This window comes from Oncorhynchus masou, chromosome 22 (genome assembly GCF_036934945.1).
Source record: "Oncorhynchus masou masou isolate Uvic2021 chromosome 22, UVic_Omas_1.1, whole genome shotgun sequence".
In the NCBI taxonomy this organism is placed as follows: Eukaryota; Metazoa; Chordata; class Actinopteri; order Salmoniformes; family Salmonidae; genus Oncorhynchus; species Oncorhynchus masou.
The window spans coordinates 12,412,808-12,420,575 of NC_088233.1; positions in this window are offsets into that span (position 1 = coordinate 12,412,808).

Consider the following 7,768-nt stretch of genomic DNA (forward strand, 5'->3'; position numbering starts at 1 on the left):
AACACAAAACTGAGTGAGTAATGTTAAGTCTGAACCTACACTACTTCTGAAGCCAAAAAGTAAAATACAATCATCTCTAGGTAATTTTGTTATATAAAGCTTAATAAATAAGGCTACTAAGCTACCAAGCTGCTAGGACAGAACTGACCTGACTGCAACGTCAATTAGCACTGAAGTGTGAAGTGAGAAGTGAAACTCTTGAGCCTAACAATGGCAGGAGAGTTTCATAGCCCCACCCAAATGCAGAGGCCTTTGAAGCCCCAATGGCTTATCCCTGTGCAGAGGTCATTACAATACAGAACCCCATGGATACTGAAAATAACACTGCACGTAATAAGTACAAAAAGAAGCTCCTCAAGGACAATCCAGAGACACTATTTGCTGACGGCAACAAAGAGGGGAACATAAGCAACTTAATTTTCCACACAGACCATCCCCTGGCATAGCACAGTGCTATGAGAGCACACTACACCTATGTCAAGAGAGAGGATTTTGGCCCAGGGTGGAAACTCAGAATACTAGACATTGAGGAAATTGAAACATCCTCTATAAACGTGTACAAATCTGGGACAGTAATGGTGCAGGGAATCCTCATGCAGTTCCAGCGGAACTTCTACTAGATCAAAGAGAGAGCACAGCAGGAAAAGCTCTCCCTCTGTGATGTCTCCCCATCCTGAGTGAGTCTGATCACACCTCTTCAAACTGTTCTGCAGACGAGGATAGTCTGATCACACCTCTTCAAACTGTTCTGCAGATGAGGATAGTCACCCCCCCCCCTCCCCCCAGCACTGAACACATCCATCTCCCACAACTGCACTGCTGCTCCATCATTGAGAGGAATAAATTCACAGAGCTGGAGAGAGACATGGTGGAGCTCAGAGAACAAGTCCACACAATCCAGACAGGACAAACCCATAAAACAGACCAGCACAACAACACCCCCCCATGGACGGCTGTTTGAGAGAACTCAAATCAAATCAGTATATTTGTCACGTGAGCCGAATACAACAGGTGTACACCTTCCAGTGAAATGTTTACTTACAAGCCCTAACCAACAGTGATATTATTTTTTAAGGGTATTAGGTAAACAATAGATAAGTAAAGAAATAAAAAAGTGAAAATAACAGTAGCGAGGCTATATACAGGTGGTACCAGTATAGAGTCAATGTGCGGGGGCACCGGTTAGTCTGGCTAATTGTGGTAATATGTACATGAATGTATAGTTGAAGTGACTATGCATAAATGATAAACAGAGAGTAGCAGCAGCATAAAAGAGGGGGTTGTTGGGTGGTGGGACACAATGCAAATAGTTCGGGTAGCCATTTGATTACCTGTTCAGGAGTCTTATGGCTTCGGGGTAAAAGCTGTTGAGAAGCGTTTTGGTCCTAGACTTGGCGCTCTGGTACCGCTTGCCATGCGGTAGCAGAGAGAACAGCCTATGACTGGGGTGGCTGGGGTCTTTGACAATTTTAGGGCCTTTCTCTGACACCACCTGGTGTAGAGGTCCTGGATAGCAGGAAGCTTAGCCCCAGTGATGTACTGGTACTTACGCACTACCCTCTGTAGTGCCTTGGGGTCAGAGGCCGAGTAGTTGCCGGCAGTGATGCAACCAGTCAGGATGCTCTCTAATTATCAAAATCCTGAAAAGAGACGTTAAATTCTACAACCACTTAACAGGAAATGATTCTCAAACCTTCCATAACAAAATCCTTACCCCCAGAGAAATGACCTTGGAGAAGAGCCCCCTAAGCAAGCTGGTTTCGGTGGCTCTGTTCACAAACAGACCCCAGAGACCCAGGACAGCAACACAATTAGACCCAACCAAATGATAAGAAAAGTTACAATATACAAAAAAACGGAGCAAACTACAATGCTATTTGGCATTGTCTCCCTCAATATGTGTAATGGCTGCTGCTATAGATTTCAGGAGTTTCAGGCTGCTTACCATTCTCTCCCAAAATATATCATCCAGGAGGATCCTCTTGATGGTGCTGTCCATATCGGCAGACTGTGATATGGCCATTTCTTGGAGAGACTCCTTCCTCTCCAGGAGACAAACATGATGACACCATCCCAATGGGTGTTACTGGGCAGCTTCAATGTGGTGCTCTTATTCTTCTCACTTTGCTTGGTGAGGTAGTTTGATGCAATAACTTGATGACCCTTCACATACCTAACAATTTATTTGATTCTCTTGTAGAGTGTATCCATTGTTTTCAGTGCCATGATGTCCTTGAGGAGCAAACGATTCAATGCATAAGCAGCACAGTCAATGGGCGTGAGGGTAGGACTCCTGTACTTTAGACCAAGCAGCCTTCATGTTCGCAGCATTGTCTGTCACCAGTGCAAATACCTTCTGTGTTCCAAGGTCATTGATGACTGCCTTCAGCTCATCTGCAATGTAGAGACCGATGTGTCTGTTGTCCCTTGTGTCTTTGCTCTTGTGGAATACTGGTTGAGGGGAGGAGATGATGTAGTTAATTATTACTTGCCCACAAATATTCGACCAGCCAGATGATTGCAATACAGTCCGCATTCTCTATGATTTGCTTGACCTTCCCAACTCTGCATCCAGCAAATGAGTATATGAAGCATGCCTGGTTGGAGGGGTGTATGCTGGGCAAAGAACATTCAGAAATCTCTTCCAATACACATTGCCTGTGAGCATCAGAGGTGAACCAGATGGATACACAGCTCGAGCAAGACATTAATCAGCATTTCTCTGACTACGTTCCTCCATTGAGTCAAGAAAACTTCAGATTCCAGGAGGACCATGAGCTGTTGCTATCGACAAGGTGCCTGATTCATAATTTTCACCTTGAACAGAAGTAGAGGGACTTTTGTCAGAGGTTGCTTGTTGTGAGTGCTGAGGGAACTTTATGCACTTGGCCAGATGATTCTGCATCTTTGTTGCATTCTTCACATATGATTTCGCCCAGTATTTGCAAATGTACACAGCTTTTCCTTCTACATTAGCTGCAGTGAAATGTCTCCACACATCAGATAGTGCCCATTTTCCTGTAAAGATTAGGAAAAAAATAGTTACAAAAACTAAAAAATACAATTCCATGTACAGATAAATAGTAAAGCAGTTAAATTAAACAACTCCTTTGTAAGATAAATGTTTTAAAATTAAACATGTATGGAAACAGGTGAATAAACACTTCAGTTAGCAGGCTCAAGCAAGCTAAAACCCACATGGCAGCAAAAACTAATTAGCAGAAATTGTTAAGTTATAACTGATTTAAAACACACTTGGCTGTAAGCTACTATTTACTTGCTAACAAAAAAATCATGTAGGGCATATAAAATATATTCACCCCACCCAGTATTGTAATCAAAACTTACCAGAAAGCATGCAGTCCTTTGCTCAGACATTGTAGTAGTATGGGCTCAAAAGCATCTCATTAGTGTGCAAGATCTTGAGAATCAGCTGTACATGTGATGGAAGAATGCACTGTGCATGAAGAGGGTTGCAATTCCATTGTATTCGGGATTAGTTATATCAAAATAGGCCACAAGACCTAGAATTGCCTTATGCGTATCCCACAAAAAAAGGTTCACTGTTATAAGCTAACATTTGATGAATTTAAGCAAAATTCCCCAAATTCCCGGGCTTAACTTCCCATGGAAAAATTCTGGAAATTTACTGGAAAGTTTCCAACCCTATTAGAGACACATATTTCCCTCAGATTACTTACCCACAAAGAATTCGAAAACAGTTGAATATTTACTGTACATTTTTATTAACATTTCACTTTTGTTTATTATCTATTTCATTCGCTTTGGCAACGTAAACATACAGTGCCTTGCGAAAGTATTCGTCCCCCTTGAACTTTGTGACCTTTTCCCACATTTCAGGCTTCAAACATAAAGATATAGAACTGTATTTTCTTGTGAAGAATCAACAACAAGTGGGACACAATCATGAAGTGGAACGACATTTATTGGATATTTCAAACTTTTTTAACAAATCAAAAACTGAAAAATTGGGCGTGCAAAATTATTCAGCCCCCTTAAGTTAATACTTTGTAGCGCCACCTTTTGCTGCGATTACAGCTGTAAGTCGCTTGGGGTATGTCTCTATCAGTTCTGCACATCGAGAGACTGAATTTTTTTCCCATTCCTCCTTGCAAAACAGCTTGAGCTCAGTGAGGTTGGATGGAGAGCATTTGTGAACAGCAGTTTTCAGTTCTTTCCACAGATTCTCGATTGGATTCAGGTCTGGACTTTGACTTGGCCATTCTAACACCTGGATATGTTTATTTTTGAACCATTCCATTGTAGATTTTGCTTTATGTTTTGGATCATTGTCTTGTTGGAAGACAAATCTCCGTCCCAGTCTCAGGTCTTTTGCAGACTCCATCAGGTTTTCTTCCAGAATGGTCTTGTATTTGGCTCCATCCATCTTCCCATCAATTTTAACCATCTTCCCTGTCCCTGCTGAAGAAAAGCAGGCCCAAACCATGATGCTGCCACCACCATGTTTGACAGTGGGGATGGTGTGACCAGGGTGATGAGCTGTGTTGCTTTTACGCCAAACATAACGTTTTGCATTGTTGCCAAAAAGTTTCATCTGACCAGAGCAGCTTCTTCCACATGTTTGGTGTGTCTCCCAGGTGGCTTGTGGCAAACTTTAAACAACACTTTTTATGGATATCTTTAAGAAATGGCTTTCTTCTTGCCACTCTTCCATAAAGGCCAGATTTGTGCAATATACGACTGATTGTTGTCCTATGGACAGAGTCTCCCACCTCACCTGTAGATCTCTGCAGTTCATCCAGAGTGATCATGGGCCTCTTGACTGCATCACTGATCAGTCTTCTCCTTGTATGAGCTGAAAGTTTAGAGGGACGGCCAGGTCTTGGTAGATTTGCAGTGGTCTGATACTCCTTCCATTTCAATATTATCGCTTGCACAGTGCTCCTTGGGATGTTTAAAGCTTGGGAAATCTTTTTGTATTCAAATCCGGCTTTAAACTTCTTCACAACAGTATCTCGGACCTGCCTGGTGTGTTCCTTGTTCTTCATGATGCTCTCTGCGCTTTTAACGGACCTCTGAGACTATCACAGTGCAGGTGCATTTACACGGTGTAACGGTGTTCTTCGTTTGTCGAAAGAGAGTCGGACCGAAATGCAGCGTGTTGGTTACTCATGTTTTTAATGAAACAAATGACGATACATAAAATAACTTATAAATACAAAAACAAAAAACGGAACGTGAAAAAACCTATACAGCCTGTCTGGTGAACACTAACACAGAAACAATCACCCACGAAATACAAAGTGCTACCTAAATACGGTTCTCAATCAGAGACAACGAGAATCACCTGACTCTGATTGAGAACCGCCTCAGGCAGCCAAGCCTATGCAACACCCCTACTCAGCCGCAATCCCAATAACTACAAAACCCCAATAAGAAATACAAAAACATAAACCCATGTCACACCCTGGCCTGACCAACTAATTAACTAAAACACAAAATACTAAGACCAAGGCGTGACATACGGAGACTTGATTACACACAGGTGGATTGTATTTATCATCATTAGTCATTTAGGTCAACATTGGATAATTCAGAGATCCTCACTGAACTTCTGGAGAGAGTTTGCTGCACTGAAAGTAAAGGGGCTGAATAATTTTGCACGCCCAATTTTTCAGTTTTTGATTTGTTAAAAAAGTTTGAAATATCCAATTAATGTCGTTCCACTTCATGATTGTGTCCCACTTGTTGTTGATTCTTCACAAAAAAATACAGTTTTATATCTTTATATTTGAAGCCTGAAATGTGGCAAAAGGTTGCAAAGTTCAAGGGGGCCGAATACTTTCGCAAGGCACTGTATGTTTCCCATGCCAATTGTAACGGTGGTCGGTGGAAGGTGAGGACCAAAGCGCAGTGTGGTACTTGTTCATGTTATTTATTTTAACTGAACAACATCAAACAAAGACACAAAAAAACACAACCGAACAAATCATAGAAATCATAGAAAAAAGAACATAGACTGCCTACCCAACTAACACCCTGACCATACTAAAACAAAGACATCACAAAGGAACTAAGGTCAGAACATGACACAAATAAAGCACCTTAAATTTTAATTGATTCCCCCAAGAGAAAGTCTGCATTGCAAACACTTAAATGTCACACCCTCTCCCCTCAAATTAAGTGGACACTTCTGATGATGTATCATGGTGTCTGACAAGTTGACACTTGCAGGGCAAGAATAAATTAATTTTAAATGGACCGCTTTTGCCCCGGAAATGTATCACTTCATTCATCCTACGGTTGTTTTCAGTCATCGTGGAACCACAGGTAGCTGTTGTGTGTGTTTTATATGTGCTAGTCTATTATGATTGCATTTCATTTCTTGGCTAGAAGACAACGCCTCTGCAGACATCGAATGTTAGCCAATCTGAATATATCAGGTAAATCAAAAATTGCAATGCATAAGTGTGATGTCAGGGTATATGTGCAAGATAACGTTTCCAAAAGCTAACCAAACTAAAACATAATTACTTTTACAATTTCTAACTTATTTACATTTGTTTTTACTTACACTTGTATGTTGACTTCTCCATATTAATGTTGGTTTTGAGTTTTGTCTGACTTTTCTTAGCGGATGTACAATCATCGTAAATTGAATTATGGGGCATTTCAGGACCCGGATTGAACATAATTGTACACTCACTGCTTGTTAGCAAGATGGCTGCGCGGTGGCTTAATTACAGTTAGTCATTCTGGGTTTATACACATCACTGGTTTAAAATCAGTGATGTATAAAGGGAGGCTGCATTCCAAACACGTTTTAAACTCCTAAAAGACACACCCTCCTCCATTTACCCTCGCCTTATGCCCTTGGGGAATCTCTGCGGCAATCTTTGTTGTCGGTCCAAATTATGAGCCAAGGGAAGTTAGCAACCATACTCCATTGCAAAAACATGTTAGAAGGTATAGAAATGCATATATTCATGTCTAGATTATATTTTGACATGTTTGATTTATTAGACACCTTAATGCACACTTTTAAATTATTATGTGAGCTAAACATACAAATAAACATTGAAAAAATATATAAATATTTTTGCCTTCAAGTATTTTTTAAAAAGAGTCCTAATGTTACTTTCCCCACTACAACAACTTTTATTTTATTTTTTAAATACAATTTTGTCCTTTGAACATTCCTATGGAGGACTGCTTCTACTGGGGATTGCCAGTACGGGTGAACGTTGGCTTCAGATTCTCAGTAGCCTATACATTGCATCAGCAATCCAGGGTTGGTATACATAATTGTTTTAAACCTAACCTTAGCCACACTGCTAACCTTATACCTAACCCTAAATTAATACCAAAAAGCACATTTTTGTTTTCATGAATTATTACCGTCTAGCCAATTTTGACTGTGGATGTGGTATATAGTGGAAACCCAAATGCAGCTGAAAACAGCAGTCAGTCGGGGCATGGGAAGGTTCAGCCAAACCACTTCTGCATATTTAAAGTAGGCTGGTTTTTACATTTAAAAAATGGTTGTAATCAGAAGTCCTCATTGACCTGTAATAACATGGTATATTTGAAAAGCCTTGTTACAGCTCATAAACTGGCACACTGCTGCCACCTGTTATCCACTATTCACATTGCACAATGCCATTTGATCTGTGTGATTACAAGGATTTTGGGTTGTAATGATGAATAGATAATTCAGTCCAAAAGAACACAAAGACAATATAAAGAGGAAACGATTTATATTAAATATAAAGTAAAACAGTGAAAT